Below are 26519 nucleotides of genomic sequence, written 5' to 3'. Positions count from 1 at the left end.
TGTAGAATTACAGGTAGTCAAGCTTTATCCGAATTCTTGATTCTGTCATGTGGAGATGAGAAGAGAGAGAAAAAGGAAACATTCTAGAATATGTCACCAAATAACTTATGGCTTCAGATCTTTATAGAATGATAGGCTTCTGTCATCCAAAGGCAATGCATAGACATTGCACATACTACTCCTATCTAGCCAGAAATTTACACTATTGTCCATTTGTCTACCCTGTCATTTGTACAATCTGTATGGGAAGCAATAAAATGGAGCTGTTAGGACAGTCATTGCTTCTCCCCCCATTCCTTCCATAGGCTTCTGACTCTTTCCCTTTGACCTAACCCATTCTAAAGGCTCTATCTTCCCTTTTGTGGTAGGAGTTCCATATAAGTCTTATGACTCCTTTGGCCTGTTAATCTTATTTATCACAAATATGCCTATTGCCCATCAGGAATTGAGGTCCTTTGTCTCTCTCTTCCTATCATCTTAAAGTAGACTGAGCTCCAAGAAGACTACTCATTAACTCAGGATGCAATTACAATGTCTGTTCTTCTTATTCCTGTTTAAGGAATTTAATTAGCAAATTCATCCCCATGATTTTTGTCTTGGAAGAGCTTTTGTTACTTTTGAAACACTGAACTAATAATAAGGAATATCCTTTAAAAACAAAGATAATTTCATTAAGATAATTTTGAAGATTGGCATTCTGACTAACAAATAGTTAATGCTAATTTGAGACCTTGAAATTTGTGAAAATGTTCCTAATGCTGATTTCACTTGATGGTCTATTCCTTGGAGACATTAATTCAAACAGTGCAGTAGAAACAAATATAGCATGATCATTATATTTATATAATTCAGTTTCTGCATAAACTAGTGTGATGGGGAAAAAGCCTCCTTTTTCCTTATACACTATGTTCTTTTAGCATTCCTATTTAGACTAATGATTTCCCTTAAGGCTTACAATAATTAATTTTCATTTTTATCAAGCTACCATAATGTGATTGTCTATTTTCCCAAAAAATGATACTTTTCTTCTCTTGGCAGATATGTACAACATTTAGCAGTTCTTCCAGCTTTTGTTGTTTTTTTTAAGGCATAAGCACACACATTTAGTAAGAAGAAATTAAAAACAGAAAGTGTCAAATTAAATGCTTTCATTTCTGCAAACAATTTCACTACACTGTAAAGTCATATAACATGTCCTAAAAAAAAATAGAAAAGTTGAAACTACTGAGTCACAGTACACTAACCTTGGAAATGTTTTATTATGAAGCCAGTGAGATCGTTTCCACTTTTCTTACCATAATGGAATGAAAGGATTGTATTTGGTTCTAACTTAAAATATGTTAAATCTCTTAAAATATGTTAAATTTATTACCAAAATTTCTTTGTAACAGATAATTTTATCTGAAGTTTTCTTTGATTCTTGGAAATAAAGCAGGAGCATGAGAATATCTTTATAAAATTTCTTCCCTCACTACCTCTTTTACCCAATGAATGATTATAACAAAAATACATGGGTTAGGAAAAGGACCTAAAACATTGTTTTTAATTTTTGTCTCAAAGGATAAGAGCCCTCTAGTTATTATAAGCATAAGGATCTTCAGTTAAGGAAAAGAGATACTACTTAAGGAATTCTAAAATGGAAGTATGGAAATGATCTATGAAGCTTAACCAACTGAGTACATCTCCCATTTCCCTGCTTTCAAATAGATATAATGTGGTATAGGAAATGATTACTAAGTGTTCCATATATTGTTAAAGGTTTTGGCAATATCCTGTTTATTTGAATTCTATTTAGTAAGCTTTTTTATGGTGATATACATTAGAAATTATAAATTATTTCATATTTAATCATGAATAAGCAAATACATAAATGTGATCTCTATGATGGTCATATTTATTACCATTAGAAGTTAAAAATATGGAAAAGAAGAAGACCGGAATGATACCTACAATGTTGGATTGGAATTGAACTCATGTTTTAAATATAAATAAATAAATAGAAAAATATAGACAGATAAATAGATAGGTGAATATAAAAGTAGATGTAGATATGCGTGTGAGCATTTATTTCATAGCATTATCTGTGATTGGATTTAGAATCAAGACAATGCAGTTGCAATGAGCACACCTATTACCAAGATTGTGATTTCTAAATACCATTCTCCAATAAAAGCAACCCAATTTCTCATATAAGTGACTGGTTCCTGAACTGGTGCCAAGAATATATAAAAATCATCTTAGAACCAGAAAGAAAAAGAAGGGCTCTAGGAATGATGGGAAATAAACAAAGCCTTAAAAAGGCTGCCAGTCACCAAATGTGGGAGAATTTTGTTATAAAAAAATGATATTAACAGATTATGACCCATAAAGCAAATTTAGATTGAGGGGCCATATTAATATAAATGAATAAAATAAGTAATTGGGAAGAAAGAAAATCTCATAGTAGATTTTCAATAAACATAGAAGAAATGATAGAATTACAAAATCACCATTTCACAGATATTACTATAATAAATTTGTTTAGGTAGAAATTATGTGAGTGAACTATAGTGGATGAACATGATAAGAAACAAGGTATTTACTGAGTCACAAAGAATTCACAAAATATGTGTTAATTACAAAGAGTGACAACATTACAATGAACAAATCTGGTAGACATAATCTAACTAAGTGATCAAAGGTACCCAGTAATGAGCCAACGCAGTATCATCTACTTACTGATAACATGAAGTAAGAAAGACACAGTTTCACTTTTGTGATACTCCTACAAAAAGTGCAGATCCTGAATCTATTCATAAGAAATCTCAGTACAGGGACACATGGGTGACTCAGTGGTTGAGCATCTGCCTTTGGCTCAGGGTGTGACCCCAGAGTCCTGGGATCAAGTCCCACATCAGGGTCCCTGCATAGAGCCTCCTCCCTCTGCCTCTGTCTCTGCCCCCCTCTCTCTGTGTCTTTCATGAATAAATAAATAAAATCTTTAAAAAAAAGAAATCTCAGTACAAATACTCAAACACAATTAAGAAATACTTTACATGCAGCCTGGCTTGAACTTATCAAACATGTGAGGGTCATGTAAGTTCATGAAAGACTTGTCTTCCAGATTGAAAACATCTGAATATACATGACATGTAATTGTTATTTGTGATTCTGGATTGATTACTGGACCAGTGTTATAGCAAATAAGTGTGTGTGTGTGTGTGTGTGTGTGTGTATATGTATATATACACATGTATACACATATACATAGTAATATATATACACATACATAATACATATATACATACATATATATGTATCTATATATACTTCTATGCTATAAAAGACATTAATGAGACAATTGGTGGAATTTTTTAGTAAATCTGTAAATTAGATAACAACATTGTATCAATGTAATTTCCTGATTTTGATTATTGTACTGTTATGTAAAAGAATGTTCTTGTCTTTAGGAAATACACAGTGAAGTATTTAAGAATTAAAATTTCTGCCTTGGGTTTAGGAAAGATGTAATCATCAATTTCTTTATTTCTTCTAGTTCTTCTATTCTCCACTTAAGAAACTGCCTCTGGTTCTTCCAGGATGGAGCAGAAGGAGAAAAGGTGTAAGGGGTGAATCATGTCTTTCTTAATTGGAACCAGTGTGATTTCCATTGGTGCTTTCTGGGCTTCATGGGTTTGAGAGGGAACAGATGCTTTTATTGCTTCACTAGAAACCTTCCTCCAGGACCACTTGACTGGGCTTCCCAAGGTATGGGCCAAGCATTTTCATCTAGCTATCAAATTACAGTTTTTCTTTGGTACCTGGAGATTTGGTACTTCAGCTTGTAGCCTGGTGTTACACCCCACTTCTACTACTGTCAGGCAAGGTTTAATATGCCTCCATATTTTCTGTGAGAGTCAGATTTGGTCTTTGAAAAATTTCTCCGTACTGAGAAAATCTTGAATCTAGAACTTCTCCAGTGCAAGTACTTGTCTTCATTCAGAGCTTCCAGCAAGCTTATTTTGAAATTTAGACTTTTCGAGGTATGGTTTAGAGTTCAGGGCATATAGTTTATGCTCTTTCTTACTTAGCCTTTTCTCTTCTCCCATGGTGAAAAGGTAAAATGCCATGAAATCCTAACCCATTTTTCTCCAAATAAAATTCTCTCTCGGGCTTCCCACCGCTAATTCTTTTAGAGTTAAGTTAAGGACTTATATGGTCTCAGAATTCTCTGCCTTGTCTTTTATAAATACTGCATGAAATGTCTATCACCTCTCTTTGAAATGTGAGAATATTCACCACCTATTTTTTGTAGTTTTGGGGTTTATGACACCTTAACTGAAACTGAGACCAAAAAAGTTCTATTTTAATATCTTAATGTATATGTTGCAATAATGATCATCTGAAAAAGCAGCAGGATCTCCTGCAAGCTGAAGTTTATACTTGTTGAGAGATGGTCTAGAGTGGCCATCCTAAATACATGTATTTCTACCAATACTAAAGTGCTCTAAAGATTACTTCCATCATGTTTCTTGGGATTTGGTGTTTGTTTTATAGTTTTCATATGAAACACAGGTGAAGATAAGGTGGGCGTCAACAACTCAGGATAGAGATTCAAAGTTATTGATCCAAAAACACTGAAAGGAAGCCAACTAGAAAAAAAAACAAAGAGTAATTGTCTGATATGCTATGGGTTGATTTTTTAAATTTATATTTAAAGTTTTAAACAATTATAGATTCACAGATAGTTGACAAGATAGAACAGAGAAGACCTATGTACCCTTCAATTTCCCCATTGGTTACATCTTACCTAACTATTGTACAATATCAAAATAGGAATAAAGTGTATTTTATCACATGTGCAGACTCATGTAACCACCATAGCAATCATTATACAGAACTAGCCTGCCACCACAAAACTCTATCTTGTGGTCCTTTACAATCCTTCTGCCCTTGACATCTCTAAACCCTGGCAACCACCAATCTGTTCTCTATCTCTGACATATCAAGAAAGTTAAATAAATAGAATTATACTGCATGTAATCTTTTGAGATACTTTCATTCAGGACAAGATCCTTGAGGTCCATCTAAGTACTTGCGTGTGTGACTAGTATGTTCCTTTTTGTTGCTGAGTACTATTCCATGGCATTGATGGATTACGATTGAACCATTCATGTATTGTACATTTGGGTCATTTCCTATGATTGTCTTTTACAAATAAGCTAGTATGAACAATCATGACAGGTTATTGTGGAGATGAGTTTTCATTTTTATGAGCTAAAGGCCCAAGAGAGTGATTGCTGGTTTTATGGTAAATGCATGGTCATTACTGTAATAAGCTGCCAAACTAATTTCCAGGGTGGCTGGATCATTGCACATACCCATTAGCAACATATGAGGAATGTCGTTTTCCTGCATCCTTGCAAGTATTTAGTATCATCAGTATATTTTATTGTTGCTATTGTTCTTATAGCTGTGAAGTAATAATTCATTATGGTCTCAATTTGCATTTTCCTAATGGCTGGTGATGTTGAACATCTTTTTATGTACTCATTTGTCACTTTTTAAATTTTAATTTTATTTAAATTCAATTTTCCAACATATAACACGCAGTGCTCATCTCATCATGCACCCTGCTTAATGCCTGTCACCTAGTTACATTATCCCCCTACACATCTCACCTTTTATTTGTCACTTTTATATTCTTTGGTGAGATGTCTCTTTTGCCTTTGTCCCATTTTCTGACTGGATTGTTATTTTTTGTTTGTTTCTTTGCTGTTGAGCATTGAGTTCTCTATGTATCCTACATATCAGTCCATTAAAAATATTTTCTCCAAGTCTGTAGTTTGTTTTTTTTTATCCTCTTAACAAGGTTTTTCCACAGAATTTTTTTCTTATATTGAAGAAGTTTAATTTAACATCATATTGAGAGTATGTACCCTTGATAAGATAAGGTGATAAGAATGGCACTTCAATTCTGTGGTCTTCCTCTCAAAAACATATTATTCCATTCTGGTCATGAAAAAACTTCAGAAAAATCCAAATGAAGGAATGTTCTACAAAATACCTGACTTACTTGCCTCAAAATTGTCAAGGTCATCAAAAACAAGGAAGTCTGTGAAATTGTCACAATCTAGAGAAACCTAAGGAAACAGAAGTACTAAATATAATGTGGTATCGTGATGGGATTCTGAAACAGAAAAATGATATTAGGTAAAAACTAAGGAAATTCAAATAAAGTTTGAGCTTTAATTAACAACAATGCATCAATATTGGTTCATTGTTCACTATGACAATTGTAGAGTACTAATATAATGTCAATAGTAGAGGAAACACAGTGTAGGGTATGTGAGAGCTCTCTGTACTGTCTTCACAATAATTCTGTAAATCTGAAACTGTTCTAAAATTTAAAATTTACTTTAAAAATAGAAAAATAACTGAGGTTTAAACGTTATATAAATTGCTCAGTGAAATACACATAGGAAAAAAATTGGAGCTGGAATTTGGATGCAAGACTCTAGAATCAGAGCCCCAAATTAAACCAGGATTCTATAGGACGGATTAATGCAACTATGTCATTCTGCAAATCATGTAGAATTACAAACAACTGAATTCTAAAACAAGTAGTACAACATGGCATAAATCTGCTTACCAGAAAAGAACGTTTTGAAAAACCATCTACAGTATGAATTTTTCAAGATAACTTAAAAGAAGTTGTTTGATTAAGAAAATTGCATATACATACACATGCACACACCAAGGCCAACTATCCAAAACATCCAAATGTGGGTAGCAAAGTGAAAAATATTTTGCAAATTTCTTTTGGCAATACATTAATTCTATTTCTAATAGTGAAAGTAGAAGAGGTAAACATGTCTTCTTTTTCAATTTTAATCAATAGGTAATCTTTTAAGTCTTAAATTTTTTAGTAAAAACTATACATATTTAAGGTACACATGATGATTTGATAAACATACACCTAATAAAATGATTAGTATCATCAAACTAATAAATATATCCATTTCCTCACATAATTACCTGTGTGTATGTGGGTGAGAATGCCTGAAATCTCTTTTTTTTTTTTGAATGCCTGAAATCTCTTAGCAAATTTCTAATATTCAATACGATATTATTAACTGTAGTCATATGCTGTATACGGGATCTCTAGACTTATTCATCCTACATAGCTGCAACCTGGTACCCTTTGACCAACATCTCTCCATTTCTCCTACCTCCCTGCCCCTGGTTCTCATCATTTTACTCTTTGCTTCTATGGATTTGGCTTTTTTAGATTTTGTACCTATGTAAGATCATTTAGTCTTTTTCTTTCTGTGTCTAGCTTATTTCACTTACCATAATGTCCTCCAGGTTCATCTGCATTGTGTCAAATGGCAGGATCTCCTTCTTTTTTAAGACTGTATAATATTTCATTGATTTATTATTCCATCTTAATAGATGTTTAGCAAATATTTAAAGAATATTGTCCAATGACTCTGACTTATTAGCTACCAGAGGTGTAAAATCATGATTCTGCCTGTAATTTTACTTGTTAACTCTGGTCTGAGCAAACATCTGGAGTGCTGACTTTTATCAATGATCTTCCCTCCAAGCACTTAATTAACTTAGGCTCTGTCTCCTTTTTTATTTTCTTTCCTTTCCACTTTCCTTCTCTTCTTTCCTTTCGGAGTCAAACACACACACACATACACACACACACACACACACACACACTCCTTAAGTATATTTCCCTTATTAAATCCTACTGGAGTCCTTATTTTATAAATCCTTATTAAATATTTCCCTTATTAAATCCCTTATTAAAAACTAGAGCAACAGAAAGTCTTGGATAAACCAATTAACACTAGGGTGTATATAGCTGACAAAACCTGAAATGTGTTAAGTACTTAGAAATATTTGCATATTAATAAAGGACAGAATATTTCCCTCAAGGACAGAAGTTTTGATGAAGGAATTTTAGCAGTAGGAAAGCTGGTGCAGTTTTGGAGTTAGAGCCTGTCTGGATGCCCCTTTAGTTCTGTTCAATCCAACAGATTTGTGTCAAACCGCAGGAGTATGATAGATTTTGAGAATTCAGAGATGTAAGATATAGCCTTAGCTTCCAACAACTCATAATCTAATGGCAGAGGTAACTCTAAAAGACCATAATAATTGCCATAATGAGTAGAGAAGTATAGGAAACTGGGAAAGAATGGGGAAGGGGAATGTCCCACACAAGGCAATATTGTAGAATAAGTATTAATCAGCAAATAGTGCTGAAACTGGAGAAGGTGAGAATAGGATGAAACCAATCTTACATTCCTGAGATAAACCCCTCTTGGACTTGATCTAGTATCACTCATATATATATATATATACATATATATACATATATGTATATATATACACACACACGAATTATACATATATAATATATAATAAAATATCCAATTTTATATTAGATTGTCTTTGTTGACGATTTATAAGAATTTTTCATTTGTGTTCATGAGAGATAATGACTGGTAGTTACCTTTGTCTTAATGTTTCAGTCAAGTTTTGGTATCAGAGCATGACTTGCCTCATGGAGGTTGCTTTAGATTTTGTGATAGACATCTTATGCTTATTACAGTCTACTTTCAAGTAACACACCATTTTACACACCAACTTCAGGGTTGTAGTAAATAAAGATCAAATGCATTGATATACATCAAACATTTAGGACAGTACTCGGTAAGTAGTAAGTGCTATTTGTTTGTTGATAAGCACATTTAGAAATTGTTTGCTTTTCCCCAATACAATGTGAGCTTCAGGAAAGAGGCATCTTCCTCTCTTTTATTCAATGTTGCATTCTAAATCCTTATGATATTTTGCTGAAAAATTTTAATCAGTGGTTTAGTTTCAAAGATGTTGATCGAGCCCAAATGCTTTTGGGAACAACTTGCTCTATAATTCCTTCATTGGGATCTTTACTATCATTATCCCATAGCAATGTGGTAAAAATGATAGCTCTACCTACAACCTGAGGGCTCAGGAAAACTTAAAACTATAGCAAAACTACTTGGGAAAGGAAAAAATAATTATTTTCCTTGGCATGATTTTTTTTTTACTTATCTCTTCTTGGATTTCACTTTCAGTGCCTTTAGATATACAGATTAAAATAAGAGCATATGTCTTTAGCAAAAGGTCTGTTTTTGTCTAGTCCTTAATTTTTCCTAATAAAATGGAGGACGCTTAGAGTATCTTGTGAACTACATAGGAGACGGAGTCCTGTTAGTTTCAAAAGATTAATGTTCCTTACCCTATCCTCTCTCTTTTCATCTCCTACCTACCCTCAGCCTACAAATGAATACATTCTTAAATGTTATTTGAAATAAACTTTGCAAGAGTTAAATAAATAGATTTACGTCTGAAGAGAGATATAATTTATGCCTTAGATTGGTCAGAATTGGACACTGACAGTCTGGAATATAAGCCAGTTTCACTATAATTTGAATTACCAAAGTTCATTCAAGCAGTATCTGTAACTCATAGTATTGATCTAGTTATCCCCTGCTGCTGGACACAAAGGCGAAAGATTGCTATCACAGAACCTCCTGCATTTAAGAAAAAAATGAAAAAGAAGAAGGAAAGAAAAAAAAAAGAAGAGAAAGAAGGAAGGAAGTCCCCCAATAGCTCTAATTTCCTTTATAAGTGAAGGAGATGGTAAATTTAGACATTCTTGCAGTTCAATCATTAGTTATTTTAAATCCTTTGGGGTCCAAATATAGTTAACTGATAGAAGACTGTCAGCACATACACTTTTAATTTTGCAACTTGGGCTTCTTTCCAGAGTTCTCATATTTTAAAAATATTATGCATAGGTAAAAAGGGGAGCATATTTGACTAAACTTAATAACATCTCCAAACAGATCAAGCAAGTAAGTTTAGCACTCACTCCAAATTAAACTTAATTAACTTCTCATTTGAAATCAATTTTCATTACCAAATATTTTTTAGGCACTGGTTACTTTTCACCACTCATCTCTCAGAATCCAAAAACCAAATATTGAGATTATGACCCATGACCTTCCGGTAACTTGTTTCTACTCTGCCAGCATCCTGCATTTAGAACATTAGTCTCATTCATGTAAGCACCACTTTCCTAAGCCAAGACTTCCATTAGGTCAAGATTAATGTAACTAATGAGCATTCTGTGCCCATGTTTAAACCCCCCTCCCAGCTCATCATTTGTACTCCCCCTTCACGATCTGTCATTATGACACAGTCACCTTTGAGATAATGAATGTTGAGCCAAGTTTAGAAATCCTATCACAGGCTTGATTCTCCTTTTTCCCTTCTCCCTCTCCCTTCTCACCTCATCCCGTCGGCCCCCACCCTCAGGATAGCATTTATGCCCGTGACTTTTGAATTAATTAATAAACATTTCTTTAAGAATGTCTCAGGAAAAGATATAACACTTTTTTAAAAGTTTCAAGCATTGACCTTAATTTACCTGCCTTCCTGGTTATTCTCGAATCCTCCTGTCTTACAGTTGGACACACTAATGAGAAGAACAGTTACTACCTTCTCCCCAAATAAATCTGACTAATTGGGAAGTTTACAAGATTAATTGCAAGGAGTTTTGCAAAAAGTGCTTGTCCTAGAAATGATCAACAATTTGGTAACATAAGTGCACTCTTTTGAATTATGATTCATTGAGAGCTTAAAGCTACTTTGTCTACTTTACATTAGTATTTGTGGGCATAGGCTCCCTTTTAAAAAGCTGTAAATTAGACAGTGGTCATACATGGTTGAACTAATTATTTGATCTTATTTGATATAGTTAGAGTGAGTGATATCTGAAAATGGCATGTAAATGTATGGGAATATGCGAACAAAGTCATATAAACCAGTTTGCAAATATATAACACAACTATCTCTAGAAATAAATAAGCAACTTTAGACTTTGGCTTTTTTTCCTTCCTCAATATATTCCCCACCTATTTAGATGCCAAAAGGTTAATATAGAAATTACATCTGTTTCTTCAGAATGGAAGGATCCAGATGAGGCAACCATTCTCCTGGAATTCTCCTAGGAGCTCCTGATGTCTGGGTCTAGTTATTTTTCTTGCAGAACTCATATGCTGAGGTGATAGAAGGAAAAAGGAGAGTTGATGAACAAAGTGGCCTTGTAAATCCTTACACGTTTCTTCCAATTTCTTACTCGCTCTTCCCTCCCTGTGAAAGCTCCTGGAAGTGGAGTTTATCTGAAAGTCTTAACTGTAGGGTAAGTTAAGCATAAAATGAAGAAAATGCAATAATTAACATGAAAGATGATATTCTATTAAGCATCTATTCCTTATCTTCCATCAACCTCCGAACCCTCACTTTTTTCTTTTCTACTTACCTAAAATCCCGATGTGAATTGAGAGTCAGGAAAATACAGTTCAACACCTAAAATTGTACTTGTCTTGTGTAGTTATCTAGTCAATTCATGCTTAAATGTATCATTACTCTAATTTAATTACAGCTCATTGAAAGGAGGTTATAATGTTCATAATACTGACATGGTGCAAGTAATTAACACATTTATATGTTTAATTGATTAACAATATCAAAACTCCACTGGACTTGGCAGAGTAAAAGATATATTTCCTATCTTTCTATCTCAGGATGGCCTTTATGAGGTAAGAAGTTTATAGCAGGAAGTGATAGTGTACAATCAGGGGAAAACAGAATATAGTGGGGCTTCTTTTCAGGCTCAAGATCATCAAAAGAGCATAAGAGTAGTAAGGAAAAAATGCTGGTGGTGGGAAGTAAATGAGACCCTGGTGTTTCTATACTATGAAATGTCTCCTGTGGTTTTATTTATATATTATACCTATTAATATTGAAGTTGCTCAATCTTCAGAGTGAGCAACAGTGAAATGAAGAGTCCCTGATTTCAAAATTTCCTTTAGCCCGTTGAAGATAAAAGCATAGTACTGAGTTAAGAACATCAACACAATAATTATATCTTCAGCAACCTGAACATGTACATTCAGGTTGTATCAAAGTATCTGTTGGGCTCTGACCAGACTTTCTTAATACCATCCATTTTCAGACCAATTAAATTACCTGCTTAGAATACCTCATGAGCACTCAATAGCACTTTAAGGAATACCCAAGGATAAATATTCTTTAAAAACAGTGTTTAAAGATCATAACCCATAGTATTAGAGGGCTTCATCTTCAGCTTTAATCAAGAAATTACTCCACGGATAATGCATATTTTCATTTGAGAGTGAGAAGATGTAACCATTGAAAAAATTCCCATCTTTCTTTTACCCAAGAATTGCTTATGTTTCAGTGTAGGCTTTTATCAATTCTGTGTGCATAATTTCACATTTGTTTGATTTTCTCTGGGATTTTTGTTCTGACCTGCCTGCATGGATGTGAAATTACATATTGCAACTGATAAAAGATTGATGATGTCTATCTAAACTGTTTTGCCTGGTTAGAGCAGGTTTTTCCTAGCTTTACACTTTTAGTAGCTTATTGGGCTCATGGGGATGCCTTGTGAGATTAGTTAAACACACTTCCTAATATTTCAAAAGGCATATTTTCTGTCAGTCCACAAATGGGAATCTACAATATATTTGATTTTTCTATGACCCTGTGAAATGTTGGACCACAGTGTATACCTCAACGTGCTGCTCTGCTGTTCCAGTTAAGTGGCATGTCTGTCATTCTTATATTCACTAAGAGTTCCTTGATTCTAGTATCTGTTTCAGAAAACCACTCCAAAGGCTACAATCTTCATATATGTATGTATTCCATGTATTGTCACAAGGAATCGATCTGTTATTTGTAAAGATGGTTCTGATTTTTTTTTTCTTGTTTTTGAGTCCTAGTGGTGGGTTCTGGTGTTACCCAGATTCACTCACTAGTCATGCAGTGCAGAATGGCAGGAGACTGAGATGGGACACCTTGTGTCCTATTTATCTTCAATTTAATGCTTCTTTTTCTCTTGGTAGCTTCAGTTCAAGAATCTCCAAACTTAGCTGATCATTAGTACCTCCTATAAGACATAGATTTCTCAGCTCTTTCCCTGGAATTTCTGATTCAGTGCATTTGGAATGAGGCTCGAATTTATCTTTTTAACAGATAGTCCTGACCTGAGGACCAAAACTATCTTGGCATAGAGGTTGCTCAATAACTCTTTGAATTGATAATTAATGAGAAATTGCAGTATTGCTTACTCAGCAAATTTGTATCTGCTATTTTTCCAGTGATTGAAAAATTAAGTGGAATACAGAAAGAAATATGACCAGTTTCTTGATGTTAAGGAACTATCTACATTAAATGATTAAGCAACAACCAAAGGCAACACTTGATTAATCATCAAAATACTGAGTGAAAGTGCTGCATTTGTTCAAAGAATAAGAAAATTGGAGAGGATAGAAAAGTTACACCATTCATTAGCATATCATTACTGAGCATCTACTACTTGAAAAACTAGTTCTGGGGAATCAGAAATGAATAAGACAATCTCCGACCTCTAGAAATTCTGGCTAGTATAAGATGAACATTTAAAATAATAAATAATGCTATGACATCGATATGATTCTATGGGAACTGAGAGATGGAAAAAATTATCTGTGCCCACAATGGGTGTGTTCAAGGAGGGCTTAATAGGAAAGGCAATGCTGGAGATTAATCATGTTATTTTTAGAGACACAAGGTCATTTGGGCTTCAGTATTGCTTGTGTCTACCAGGTAGCTTTGCATGCAAACAAGCTCCCCCTTCTATGAAGTAGGAGGATCCCACAAGAAGTTTGAAGGTCACTTAAACATCATTCCTACTGTTACAGGTTTAGAAATGTCAGATATAGGAGCCTGATATTTCGAAATGTCTACAAAAATAGATTATTGCATCATCTCAAAGACTATTTGAAATACAGTTTCAAATCAATTGTAAATAAGATCATTCCATTTTGAAAGGAATTTATGATGCTAATGTTAAGGTTGCATGTTAACATAACCCCTTGCTAATTGAGAAAGGTCACAGATTATTCTGGTCCGTGAATTATGTGACAATCAATAATTATGAGATGAGAACATGTATTCCAAGACAAGATTGATACAACATAACTAAATAGGTCTTAAAAGGTTAGAGGAAGACATTTCTTTCCATATAGGAAAGCATTTGTCTCTCTGTTTTTGGTTGTTGTTATGCCATACACTTTAAGAGTATTGTTTTTCAAGTACTTAATCTATTATTCTAAAAATTCAATCACTAAAAGCTTCTCAATCAGCCTAAAATCTAATGCAGGGTGGGTTTCATATGACACAAGGAATGATACAAGTTTATCTTGACAAGTGTAATGCTGATGGAGGCTGGGGTGAAGAGGAAAACAGCATAATGCTACCTCAAAAATAAAAATATCTTCAAAATGGAGTCCATTATGAAGTTATCAGTGTTGTCTCTGGGGGAGGGATTCTCCATGAAATAGCAATAATACATTACTTTATTTGCAAATTTAGCATATTAGTTTTATTGATGTAGTCCATTCTCTGCAAGACAGCTTACCTTGTCTTGAATAGAAGCTGAATATTTACTTAGAACATTTTAGCTATCTGGTCAGAGAGCAGAAAGACATGAGCGTAAGATAGGAATACTTAACAAGGACACAGGTTATCAAAGGAGACTGTTTAATCTTATTCTTGAATATTTTTAAGAATAAGATTGACCAGGGTGTAGGGAATGTAACAGAAAGATAAGACAAGGAGCATAGGTCAGGTCACACTTGGGGGACCTTACATACAGCTGAGAGGGTTCACATTTTACTCTGTAGGTAAATGGAGAGTGACTAAATGTTTTCAAGGAGGGAAATGGAATGATTGAAGCTGGCTTTTTGTATTATTTTATTGAGACAGCAATAACAATAAAAATTTTTCTTTTCTGTATTTTATCTATTACAATAACATTTTAAAACTGCTGCAATTAATTACTTAAGAATTTCAATTATAATTTTTCAAAGATAGCCTTCCTAGTAGTCTTAAAGATTTGAAGTTTTCAAATAGGATTTCTAATATCTAAGCCAGTAGAGACCTATTAGAAAATATATTTCTAAGATAATAAAAACTACCCTAGAGCCTACTTTATACTGTTTTTCTATGTAAATTAACATTTCAATACCCTTTTATTTGGGCTTATTTTTCCTATAAGGAGGATTCAAGTTATTCAGGACAAAGAATAGGAGTCCAATACTGATAGGAAAAGAAAGGGTTAAATGTGAACTACTTTGAGGCTAAAAGAAAGTAAAGGTAATATTATTCAGTTAATGATGATTTGATCTGCTGTTCAGCATTTGTAATGAGCACAAAGTGATTCTATATTTTTTTAACCAACTAAAGGCCATTTTTGTTCCCATAAAATACAATCTTGCAGGAACAAGAATCGCAGAAGCCATAACAGGGTAATGAAATTCATTCATGGCAGTGAGGTCACAATGCTCTCTACAGAAGTACAGCCCCAGAATACATATTATGACTTGCTCACTCCAGGGTTGTGTTTGTGCATCCAAAGCTGATATGCTGTGAAGTAATCAGGAAAATTAGTTCCATCTGCACGACCACTTTTTAAAAAATCAATACTTGCTTGACTTTTAACAGGAAAGCTTGAGTAGAATATTTGAAGCAAGAAATTATCATTTTATTTTCAAGTTAAGAATAAAGGGAAAAATGCCTGCAGCTAATTGTGGCCACTTGCACTGTATTTGAAACAATGTGGTTAAGAGGGAAGACAGTTCTAGATGCTCTCTAAAATAAAATCATTATATTAAAAGTGCTTTAACTTTTAAAATAATCAGGTGGTGTCATTGAGTGACAGTGACCATAGTCTACAACAGCTGTTGTCCCTTCAGCAAAGTCTTCAGTTACATTGAATTGGATACTTTAGGTTGGAAAGCTGTCTGATGAAGAGCAGAATGTTATTTGAGTCATTATTCAAAAGGTAAGGGAAGTGCCTGGTCTAATGGTCAGCAATGAACAGGTCAAGGATCCATTCTAATTTCTGAAGCCCAAAAGACCAGTGAAATCTAGGTAGCCATGACTATTCAACTTATATAGACTTTCATCTAAATTAGAAAAGGAAAATTGGCAGGCTAAGTACAATGAACTTTGTAATGATGTGGCTTTTAAACATGGATCTATCTTGGCTTTTCTCAAGGAGAAAAGAGGAGAAAGAAAGAATTTTAACATTAATTTCTAACTGATTTAAGTGAATGGAGTACATAAACAAGCTCATCTTATCTTTGGCATCAATACTTTGACCTTGGGAGTCTCCTAAATGGTTAATTGACTCATTATATACCAACTTTAATTTTGTTAATAACTCACATCAGTATTCTTGCAAAGAAATTGATTGGATATTTATCAATTATTAAGCTATGTCTAAGACATCAAATATTTTTAGTGCATTCAAATAGTTTGACAGAGCTAATTTTGTTATACATTAATCCATTGATTATATCTTTGTAGAACAAAAATAACCCCATGTGTATCAGCATTCAGTAACAGGGACAAGGTAATAGAAATAAATATATGGAGAAATTGTGTTACTATGATGTTTAATAAATGTCATGAACTACCAAAAAGTACAAACCTACTGTTCTCCTACAATTATATCAAAGCAAGCAAACAAAAATTAAAATGAAACAAAACAAGCAAACAAACAAAAACGAAAGTAATAGATTAAAAGAAATCCACCAAACTGAAAATTCTGAGAAAGTGAAAAATCCTGAAGCTCGTCTGGAAGGGGTACCAGACACTCGGCCCATAACAACATGTTTTGCTAGATATGCACTGGCTTTGCTAAAAAGAAGGCTTTCAGCTCCCTAGAACAATGTTATCTCAAGAGTTCGATTGAGTACAACAAACATTGTTATTGATGAAAACATTAGGCACATACTGCCTTTGACTGACGGTATTGTTCTGTACTTTGCTTTCAACTATAAAATAGAAAGTCATCTGTTTTATGCTCTGCCAGAAAACTGTCATGATCTAGAATATAAACTGGAGTCTTGGGGTTCGAATCCTTTTTTTGCCACTTAGAAGCCAGTACCTTTGGTCAAGACTGAACGTTTTCATACTTGGGTTTCCTCCTCAGTATAAGAGAGAAAATAGCACCTTCTTCATTCTTGTGACAATTAAAGCGTTCATAATATAAAGGGTTTGGAACACTGCTTGACACATGATAAATGCCCAGAAGAAGTCAACAATTATTATTCATAAGCCCAACATTATAAGAGTGAGGTACATGGGTCTCATTGTAAAGTTCTCATTCAGGCAAATTTATTAATCTATCTAGGATCTTATTTTCTTTATCTCTTAAATACAGATTAGAGCTGTGCTTTCCAATGTAATAGTCACTAGGCATATGCTCCTTGTGATTATGTGACTAGTCTGAACTGAGATGTGCTGTAAATATAAAATGTACACCTGATTCTGAAGATTGCATTTCCACCTATCCCCCCTAAAAAGAATGTAAATATCTCAATATTTTCTTTGTATTGGTTGAGGTGGTAATATTTTGGCTATATTATTTAAATAAAATATATTGTTAAAACTAATTTCATCTGTTTCCTCTATTTATATTAATACAGCAACTGAAGAATTTAAAATTACATATATACGATTCATCTTAAATTTCTATCAGACAGCACTGGTCTAGATAATCTCTTTTCTATATCTAATATACTAGGACTCTGATTTTACTCTGAAATTAAGAGGTATTAATCACATATTTTTTTAAAAAATAAGCCAGATAAATCAAGAAGGATAATATAAATATTTTTTACAATTTTGTACAAATATTTTACAAATATTTTCTACAATATATCAAATTTTCTAAAATTTTAGAAAATTTTAAGTTTATGAAAACCTAAAATGAGAAATGTCAATTTTGAGGAGTGGAAGAGGGAGAGGACAGAGGGAAAGGGAAAGGCAGAGGGCAGGAGGAAAGGGAAAGGCAGGCTCCCTGCTGAACAGAAAGCCAGTCACTGGGCTCAGTCCCAGTCCCAGGACACTGAGATCATGACCCAAAGCCAAAGGCAGACACTTAACCAACTGTGCCACCCACCTGCCCCTAAAAGAGAGACATTTATAAACTTCTTTATGAACTCAGTCAAGTTGGAGGCCATGTCTTCTGCTTTTTTTGGTATACAACTATCTTTAAATTGAGGAAATTTAGATTGTATTCTAACACCAGATGAATATGACCTCAATTTGTTTCCTTGGCCCCACCTGTTGCCAATATACACTTAGGTTTCTCATGTTCTGAATGTCTTTGTCTGACAAGTAGAGGTGATATCTTCTGATAATGCTGAGAGAATTCAGTAAGTTGTGTTCATCGTAACACCTAGAATCTTATAATTCTTTTCTTTGTTAATAATGAGAAACAAGAATAATGGCATTAAGTGAAAGAGTCATTCTATTATCAATTAATTTGATTGAGATATAACTGTATGAAAACCCTGAAATTAGGATTATTTATGTGTTTTAGTGACCAAGAGATTTTTTTTTCTTTTCCATTTCCTATGTTGTGTTTATTAGTTATTATTTTATTACTCCTTAGTTTTCTATCTGTGTTTTGAGTTATAAACTATAACTAAAATCACTACATCCTTTATAGCTTTTGTCACTGACTTTTTTTAGATCAAGGGAGAAACTTACTACAGTGGAGCAAAATGTTTACAATTAAGAAAAGATAAGGGTAATTTATTTATTTATTTTTTTGGGGGGGGGTTTCAAATCAACTGACAGGTTGATTTGTCAGGTTTATGGTTTTCATGATTTACATAATAGGGTGTATACATTATCTGAAGTCTTCTAGACTATGGAAGATTTGTTTTACTGCCCACTTAATCCACTTATAAATTCAAACGTTGGATTTTTGGGGGGTACTGTGTGAATTCAAGAGTGGAAGGTTTACTTGTTTTTTTTTTTTTTTAATGCTTTCATTCCAAAGTTGTTCAAAACCAGAATAAGCTTGGAAATAAAAACAGATAACATCTCTATATGAGACTTCTATATTTGTTCTCCCTCTCAAACAAAATAAAATTTATTCTCCATATTAGTTATCTAAATTTAATTATCATGCCCATCCTACACACTAAGCTGAAATAGCTTTATACACATTCAGTTTTACCATCTTTCTATATAATATTCTGACTCTTATAGATAATGTGTTAGTAAAAATAGTTTTCCACTTACCATATACAGTGTGCTCAAAAGTCTATTTACAAAGTTGGATCAACTCTTACTAGCTTGAGGACTTGGCAGACATATTCAGAGATGCTAATAGTTCCGTGACCTGGTGTCACCAAGAGATCTATCAATCAACATTTATTCCTTATATGAAATGGCAGGATTCCTTGTTATAATTGGATGGTCCACCAGCAAAACTTATTTCCTTAAGAAACAAAATCTCAATCCATATAAAGTAGTGCTTATGCCTGGACCTAGAATGGAGATATGGGTTAGTTTCTAAAACATCACAAATATTAGAGTGAATAGGATCCCAGAAGGTGCCAAGAATATGTGATTAGTATCATCTACTGAATGGTGAGTGTGATGTAGTTCAGGGCTTTGAGAACATTCAGATCTATAAGATGCCCCTATTGGGGATCAGCTGTACCATCTGGATCTATAACATGTGCAGGCCAATTACAAAGTATTTCAAAATAAGATCTTCTAATTTTAGAATTCTATTCTAAAATAGCAAGATATCCAGCTGGAGAGATCCAGTGAACTTCAATTTAAATAAACAGTTGGCTAAGACACTATAAAGCAAGTTAACTCAAAATGTGTTTTCCAAATCTTTGATATACAGAGTGGCCTTAACACCGGTAAGAGTTATACATAGTGTGGATAGATGATGTTATATCACTTTGGAAGATAGATTCTTTTCTGCACATGCCTTTTTTCCATTTGCACAAATGCACTCAGATGATCTTATGGAATTATGGCAAGCATGAAGAATGCTCTGGCAACAAATTCCTATCAGCGTTGACTTTCTCCGTGTGCCTTTTATCGGAAAATGTTGTTCAGGGTCTTCTCTGCTTTGCACGAGCCAAGAAATTAGCTCATGGCCTTTTCGGGTAATAAGTACACTAGAAAAAAACTAATCTGACATATGGAAATGAAAGCCTCATTACTTCCTTAGAGTTCCCTGGGGTGCATCTTTATAATTTACTCAGTGAGAAAGCCTGAAATTGAAATTCTGAAAAGATCACTCTTTTAATTACCCCCAAGACTAAGCCAAGTCTGGTTTCTAGAGCCATTATCATCCTAGACAATTGTACTTAATCCCATAGTAAATCAATGACTATTATTCACTCTTGATGAAAGTGTTGGAAAAATAATATAAATAATTTAAGAATAATAATATTATAGGTAACATGTTACCTATAATTATAATAATACATAGGTAATATTTTAAACACATACCAAAAAACCATGTCCCCTTTTTAAAGGACAAATTTCAATTTTAAACTCTTTTCATTTGCAGAAAACACTTTTAAGCAAGGATGTGAAGGCAAATGGTGCTAACTGACTGCTATCATTACGTAACTTGATAATTTTCACATTGGTTAATAACGCATAATGATGGTGGTAATCAGGGCCACAGATGGATACTTATCCACATCAGGAAACACAACTGAGTTTAATTTAACTCTATGGGGAATAAGTGCCAGGGGAACCCATTCCCCCAGGAGAGGTGGGAGGTGGATAAATAATTCTCCACATGATTACTGAAATGCTTTATTATCTAGTGCAGCTCTGATAACTGATTTTTTATATTTAATCACTATATGTGACACAGAAATTTATTTGCATTATTTTTCACTTTGAAACTCATATAGGATATTCCACTCAGTGAGATACAGAATAAAAGTGACATGTAGAAGCAACAAGTCACAATGAAAGGCTGTGAAAGGCAATAATCTTTCATCCCCACACTTCCATCATAGTTTGCATGGTTGCTGAGAAAAAAAAAAAAAAACAGTAGAGATAGCGTGCCTTTTCTTATTTCCTGAAGAAAGATAGCAAGGGAAAAAAAATGTAGAGATGATATTATATAATGAAGCTTCTTGGATGTCTCAGACTCTTCTTTAAGGAAGCTTTCAACATGAAAAATATTCATCACAAAAGACAAATAAGATTATTTACATAATGTGTGTGCAGCTAAATATTAATAATGGAGCATATTAATGCTCTATTTGGTTAAAAAAAAGCACCAGCGGTGGCATGATATCTGAGGTAATTAGATTATCTTCCCTACATTATTGTGTATCTGTTACCACATGAAACCTGTGTTTCATCTAAACTGAACATCTGACACATTTGAGCATGTTACTTTCCATGATTTGTTTAATGCTATTCCCTCTGTAGATTGTTTATTTCTACTCCCATAAGCTAATTCTATTCCCACCAATTCCTCAAATGTTTCACAAACTTTACAAACCCTGCCGTGGCTTCCTAGCTCTTTGTACTTTGTTTCTAGACTTAAGCCCAGAGAAAAAAATAATTCTTTCATTAATTGAAATTTTTCTAAAATCCAGCTCTCGAAAAAAATAATCATTACCCCTCCTCCCACCTTCCAAACAACAGCAGCAACAACAATACAGCCAGAAAGTATTAAAAAAATAAAAAAAAGACATAAGATTACAAAGACACAGTCTGTTTATAATTGAAAAAAATCCAAACATCTCAGTCTCTACGTTGTGATTATATATCTGCAAGTTTATCATGGATCTTCAGAAGTCATATTCCAAAGTCAGAAACAATTATTTTACAAGGACATTAGTACCTTTCAGTAAAAAGACTCAAGGCTTCATAAATTTAGGGGCTAGTTACAGAGTGTCCTTGTTTCTGCTTACTGATTTGTTTATTTATATACAAAACAAAGATTTTTGTTTCTTTATTTTTACCATGGTATTGGATGTACTTAAACTATAATGGAGGCAGGAGACAAGTCAGTCTGCTTACTCAATTTTTAGAGATTTTATTATTTGGTAGCCATTTGGAATTTAATCATGATGACTGGTGTTATTATTAATATTTTAGGTGTTTTACCCTGATTAGAGCTCTTGAAATAGACTATGTGTTACTAAAGAGTTACCCAAGGAATTATTGAACATATTGAATTTTGAACTGGTTGATGTATGCTAATGGGTGCTAACTGATGAAGAGTATTAATTATTAGTTGGGCGGCAACTAGTTCAGACAATCATGGAATGTATTAATGCAATGAAGGTAGAAAGAATGACTGACATCATGTACATCTAACTCTTAGAGGCAATCATGTTCAGATGAAGTGATCAAAACTGCTGGAAGTAGCTTTTTAGGCTTGTTTTTTACCTCTCTACCACCCTCACCATTACTCATGTGGGTGGGTACTGTTCCCTTTTGCAAAGGGAAGTGTCTGTGATGTCTAATAACTTTGTTAAGTCGAAGTTCTCAGTACTGATTGATGGCTATGGACAAGAGAAGATGTTTATCTTTTAATCGTTTGGGAAGTTTTGTTGTTGTTACTGTTGCAATTGAAAACAGTGAGGTCAAAGTGAAAATATAACGTTTCCTAAGAAAGAGATACAAAAAAAATCATGAAGCTTTGGAAGACATGAATGAATAGAAATATGAAGCTAAGAAGAGAAAATGAGACAAGTTATTATCTCCAGCTTTTGAAAACTGGAGAAATATAAACCATAGAGACAAGAGTCACAGAGTATCCACAGAAGCAGAGCCTTAGGGGAAAGACCTACCAAGGCACATTGTGTTCTGATACACGACTTCCATCTCATGACATCTGGAACCGAGGCCAATCCTATGATATCTTTACTTCTGTGAATATCCTTATCCACCAAATAAATGTGTTCTGTTCCTCGTTTCCCTGTTACATGTAAAAGACCACCATACTCTAAAATTTAATTTAATCTCGTCTAGAAATGTCAAATTTCTTCATTGAAGCCAGTAGAAAGTGCTCTTATATAAGTCAGTATGCCTATTTAATGAACAGCTATATTCTCACCCCTTCATTTAAACCAAAAGAATCACTCAATAGTAAAGAACCTACTGAATAACAAAAACAAAAATAGGTTAAAAGTTTCAGTGTCTGTCCTCAAAATGTAGAAAACAGATAAGGAAATAGATAAATATAGAGGGAAAGTGTAGTATGTTAAAAACCAACACCAATTGTTATGGAAACACATACAGCAGATACTTAACCCCCCTTGAGGAGTGGTGGAGGCATTTCCAGAAGAGATGACCTCTTAGCTGATCCTAAAATGATAAAGAGTGGCCACCCAGTTGAAGAAGAAGAGTTTCTGTGGTAAATCACTCATGACATTTTTTCCACCAAATGTATTTTGCATGTATGGGCCTGACATATTTTTTAACTCTACAAAATTGCTCATCTAATGGGAGCAATTCAGAAACAAACTACATTCTTTTAATCTAGGTTCTTCCATAATCTATGTCAATCTCCTCTCATTTTCTCCTGCAGTTTAGCAGTCTTATTATCCATACTGAGTATTGATTTTATTTGCCAAATTCATTTCATCTATTCACACAAAAATATTTATTGAGTACAATACTAGGCCATGCAGTGATTAATTGTGCTAAATGAACTGTAAAGCTTTTTCTAATCCAACATTATATTTTTCCCAACATTTAATTTTAAAATTAAGTTATTTATTTCATGACATTAAAAGGATCATACAATGAGCCATGATATACCAAACACCTAGATTCTTCAGTGAATAGTTTGCTATATTTATTTTGTTACATATATGTCTGCCTACCCATTCATTATTTCTCCTCCTTCTCCTTCTCCTTCTCCTTCTCCTTCTCCTTCTTCTTCTTCTTCTTCTTCTTCTTAATATTTACCCATTTATAGGAGAGAAAGAAAGAGAATACAAGGAAGGGCGGAGAGAGAGGATTGTCAAGCAGACTCCCTGCTGAGCGCAGAGCCTGAAAAATGGCTCCATCCCACCACCCATGAGATCATGACCTAAGTTGAAACCAAGAGGTCAAACACTTAACCAACTGAGCCACCAAGGCGCCCCTACTTGTTCATTCTTCTCTCCCTCCATCATTCCATCTATTTTTTGTTGTTGTTATCCTATTTAACTTTGTGGTATTGTTAGTTTGAAATCCACATGGATTGTATTTAAATAAGATAAGAATTCTCTAAATTACTTTCACTGCCTCCTCTAAGTTAAATAATCAGCTCCTTATATAGGCATCATTTAAGAAAAGTGTCATGGGAACTATATGTCATAGCTCCTTCTAAGAAAATCAAGAATTGAAGAGATTGGGGATTGGTAGGGGGCAAATGGCAATTCATCTGGAGCACCATTAGTCAGCAGGGGAGAAAACAGCAGAGAAAGATACATAGACATAATTATAGATACATATACATATATATTTGTTTTGTCTTTAAGCAAAAAGGCATAAATAATGTCATAGTAACACACTTTTACCTTGTTTGCCATGTTATTTAGATTTGTTAACGTATTGTTTTAGTTTGGGCTGCAATAACAAAGCACCATAAACTGAGTAGCTTATAAATAACAGAAGTAGATTTCACACAATTCTGGAGACTGGAAAGTCTGAGATCAGGGTTCTAAAATGGTTGGAATCTGGTGAAAGTCATCTTCTGAGCTGCAGACTGCCAACTTCTCATTAGAGCCTCACATGGTGGCAAGAAAAAGAGAGTTCTCTGGTGTTTCTTTTGTAAGGCACTGATCCCAATCATGAAGACTTTACCCTCATGACCTGATTACCTCCTGAAGGCTCCACCTCCTAGTATGATCACATCAGGGGTTAGATTTTCAACATACGAATTTTTGGGAGACACGCTTAATCTATAACACATGCAATGCTTCAAAAGACAGTATCTGGTACATAGACCTAATTTTACACTCACAATTCACACACACTTCCCTGTCCACCACCTGCTCACAATTTATCTTGCATCCACATTTAGCTTTTCAGAGGTTGCTCTAAATAGCTTTATAATATCACATTACCTAATCAATACCCATTTGAGGTAGGCTCATTATCATTTCTACACTTGATGAAACAAATGTTAAAAGCCTAAATAGAGACATAGCCAAGGTCACCTCACTTGAGATTAAAAGAGAACATTTTGGTTTGTTTCACTGCTATGCTCCTATAATCTCTGTTCTAATGATATAACCATCTTACTGGGGAAAAGGCCAAATTCAGATCTTAACCCAACATTCTCAGCATATAGTCTATGGTACCTGAATCCTCAGTCAATTTCAAATGTTGCAGAAATTGTAACTTGTAGCAGGGATCTGAAGGAATCTAAGGTAATACTTGGAAAATTTTTAAGCAAGTGAACTGAAAAATTGGGGCATGTTGAACATTTGTTTGCCCATCCTTTGAAAACCCTTCCTTTCTCTACTTTTGCTCTACTCCCAACTCTGTGGTTGGGAAGAAGCAGAGCTCTTCTCTTTTTATTATGCCCAAGAATAGCAGATGCCTCTTTTCCAGCTGCAAGGACAGCTTAGGTATTTGCACTTAAGCAATGTATAGCCATTCAAGTTCATCCATTTCCAAATGTTGGATTAAAAGGCCATAATGACATACAAGAGTGACTATGGAGACCAATTTCTAGTGATGGTGGTAGCAGCACTCGCAAGCATTTGCTAGGGACAATGAGGCCAGTGGTTAAGGCTGTGTTAGTGTCTGGAGTTGGCAGGATTGGTGGAGCAAAAGATACTGTTCCACAAGAGAGGTAGTGATGTCTTCATCAAGTTAGTTCTTAGTCATGTTTTTGGCTAAGGAACGAATACTTAATTTTTGTTCCTTCTTTTCTTCTGAACTGTTTCTTCTTTCTTTCTCTTGATATTGTGAACTACTTAAAATCTCTTTAAAAAAACCCAATTAATAATTGACTTAAACCATCATGAATAAGCGCCCATTAATTGTACTAGGAATTCAGGTAGAATTAGAATAAGTCCTAGTTTCAGATCCAGGTTTTCAGAAAAATGATGGGGTTATTAGTTTTCTGTGGCTGCTATAACAAATCACAAGAAATTTAGCAGCCTAAAACAACATCCACTTATTACATCACAGATCTGAAGGTCTGAGATCCTGGTATAGCATGGTTCAGCCGGGCTTCTCCTTAGAGTTCCACAAAGTGGAAATCAAGATAGGTTATATTGTCAAGGTTGTGTTCCTTTCTGGAGGCTCTGAGAATAAAACTGCTCCCAAGCGCATTCAGGTTATTAACTGAATTCAGTTCCTTGAAGTCATAGAATTGAGGTCCCTGTTTCTTTGCTGGCTGTCCACTGGGGTCTGGTCTTTGTTCATAGGGGCTGCCTGAATTTCTTCTCTTGCTTTATTTGTGGTCTCCATTTAGTAACAATGGGTCAAGTCCTTCTCATGCTTCACATGTCTCCAACTTCTGAATTTCTCTTACTCCAGCTGGAAAACGTTCTATATTTTTAAGGGTTCATATTCACTAAGCCCCCTGGGTAGTCTGG

This window comes from Canis lupus, chromosome 4 (assembly GCF_048164855.1).
Source record: "Canis lupus baileyi chromosome 4, mCanLup2.hap1, whole genome shotgun sequence".
Lineage (NCBI taxonomy): Eukaryota > Metazoa > Chordata > Mammalia > Carnivora > Canidae > Canis > Canis lupus.
This window is presented reverse-complemented; position numbering follows the sequence as displayed.